The sequence below is a fragment of the Ascaphus truei genome, unplaced genomic scaffold (genome assembly GCF_040206685.1).
Source record: "Ascaphus truei isolate aAscTru1 unplaced genomic scaffold, aAscTru1.hap1 HAP1_SCAFFOLD_2712, whole genome shotgun sequence".
NCBI lineage: Eukaryota > Metazoa > Chordata > Amphibia > Anura > Ascaphidae > Ascaphus > Ascaphus truei.
Genome location: NW_027455656.1, coordinates 17501 through 20000, shown reverse-complemented (window position 1 = coordinate 20000; position 2500 = coordinate 17501). Strand labels below are relative to the sequence as shown.

At 42.6% G+C, this 2500-nt stretch overlaps 1 long non-coding RNA gene across 1 annotated transcript in view; it reads left to right on the top strand.

Annotated features, from left to right (window-relative positions):
* The first annotated feature begins 1824 nt into the window (after positions 1 to 1824).
* Positions 1825 to 2500, top strand: part of LOC142481489 (uncharacterized) — a 4568-nt gene continuing 3892 nt past the window's right edge. Inside the window, exon 1 of the long non-coding RNA XR_012795799.1 lies at positions 1825 to 2076. This is a non-coding gene — a long non-coding RNA (uncharacterized LOC142481489). The remainder of the gene's footprint in view (positions 2077 to 2500) is intronic.

The window sequence follows — 2500 nt, the reverse complement described above, 5'->3', positions numbered from 1 at the left end:
ATACATTTAATAAATTCCTAGTCAGAACAACATTCGTTTTTGACAAATGTATTTATTACATTATACTACAATTAGTCCTTGTTACGTGTGTGTGTGTGTGTGTGTGTGTGTGTGTGTGTGTGTGTGTGTGTGTGTGTGTGTGTGTGTGTGTGTGTGTAAATGTCGGATCTAGAAATAAAAGCCACATTTGCATGACTAGTTTCCTGAACCCCTTAACCAGTGTCTGGACGTCCCCGCTTCACAATATCTAAAGCAGCAATCCCGCCTGGGATCTTACCTGATCCGCAGTCCCTCAATGTCCAGGTACCTCATTCCCGCAATGTTATAAGTTGGAGGGGATGTGTTCCCTACCTGTCTTCTGGGTTAGGGGGGGTTCCGATGTCTTCCGTGTGACGCTTGAGTCAGATCTGGAAGAAAGCAGTATAGGTTATTTTGGTGTAGTATAGGACAGTTAAGATATATAGGGTAAATAAGGGATAGACTAAAATGTTTAATGTGAAAAACGATTAATGTGGATAAATGTGGCAAGACATACACCAATTGGCTTCAAACTTGGCACAGAACATGCTTTGCACTCCCCCAAACTGTCCTGCAAATTTCATGTTTTTTGATAACATGCACCGCAAATTATGTACATTAACCACTATCCGAAAGTGGAAAATGCTTACCTTAAACGCGTTTATTGTGAATCCAGGAGTCAAAACATACAGCGATTCATTTAAAACTTGCCACATGAGGTGCTGTATACTGCCCACAACTATCCTGAAAATTACAAAGTGTTTGCTAGCACACACTGCAAATTGTTTACATTATGCACTATAAGAAGGGCCAAAACATAATCCAATGACATTAAAATTTGGCAGAACACATACTTTACACGGCCCGCAACTATCCTGAAATTTACATGGCTTTTGCTGACATACACTGCAAATTATTAACGTTAACCAGTTGCTGAAGAACAACAGTCTAAAACAGGCATGTCAAACATGCGGCCCGCCACGGATATTTTTGCGGCCCGCTCACCGCGGGAGAAGTGAGCGCGGGTGTGGGGGAAGCGAGTAGCACGGGCAGAAGTAAAATCTGTCCTTCAGGGGCTGGAGGCGTACGGTGGCCGAGTGCAGTCAATCTGCACTCGTGCCGTGTGTGGGAGGACACGGGGGCGGAGTCAAAACCCCGGAGTCTCTCCTTGAAAAGTGTGTGCGTGTGTGCGTGTGTGCGTGTGTGCGTGTGTGCGTGTGTGCGTGTGTGCGTGCGTGCGTGCGTGCGTGCGTGCGTGCGTGTGTAAATGAATCTTGTCTCAATCACTGGCTTTAAGAATAAACTAGGTAGCTACTGTATGCATTCACATGTCACTTTTAGATAGAATGAGTTCCTTTCCATGCCCCTATTAATCGCTGTGTCCAATGGCCAGGTTCTCAGCCTTTTAGCTTTAAGGAAGGCACCTATGAGAATTTAAATCAGACACATACAAGGTAACAACGGACAGAGAAAGCTTCATTCTAATTCAACGAGGCAGCAGAGGGGGGATGGTGCTTCATTGCAAACATAACGAGGACGCTGGGAGCCATGTATCAGCTTTGATTCTCTGCATCCAGCATGCATGGAGCTCAGCCTTAGATCCCTGTTTGCACCTGTAACTGCTATCATGTATGTTAGCATCCCTCTCAAGACACGTGAAATAAATACCTTGCATGAAAAGGTGTCATTATAAAACGGGCTCTAAATTAACCAGGGGGGGGGGGAGGGTGGGAAGTGCCTGGGGTGCAGGGCCTGGGGTATGGTGGGCTGAGGAGGGTGGGCAGGGTCAAGGGGAGCAGAGGAGCACATGGTGACCTCTCAATAACGGAGCAGGAGATTGGATGTTTCCGCAGGGGGAGGTGATTTGATTATGAAGCTGCAACAGGACCGCAGGGGATTGGACGATGTCTTGGGGGGGGGCTGAGGAGAGTGAAGTTATGTCACTGATGCCAGTGTCGTGACATTCACTGCCACGCGGAGGACAGGAGAAGAGCAAAGTGTCAGAGCTGCTGCACGTTAAATCCCCCTCCTAGGAGCAGAGACGATCTAATAATAACTGTAAGTAGCAACATACCTGTATTTTTTTTTAATATAAATACAACCCTATTTGATATTTCCCCTATTTATTTTGCAAATTGTAATACACAAGGTCAGGTCAGAATGTTCAATTTAAAAAAAGTCTTAATTGTAATTAATGCCTTAATTTTTTTATTTAATGTCAATTAATTATTTATTTCATTTTAATTAATGTCAATTATTTCATTGTAATGCTCATTTTTTATTAATTGAAATTTTTTAATTTTAATGTCTTCATTAGTTAAGTAATTTGAATTAATGTATTAATTTTTTATTAAGTACAGTAGAGATTATAAAGTAGATTTCAGGCTGCGAAGTCGTATGTTTCATTAATTTCTGATACTGAAATCCCTTTTTACTTAATAGAATTTATGTTGAAGTTAAACTGTATAAAAGGCATCCTTTA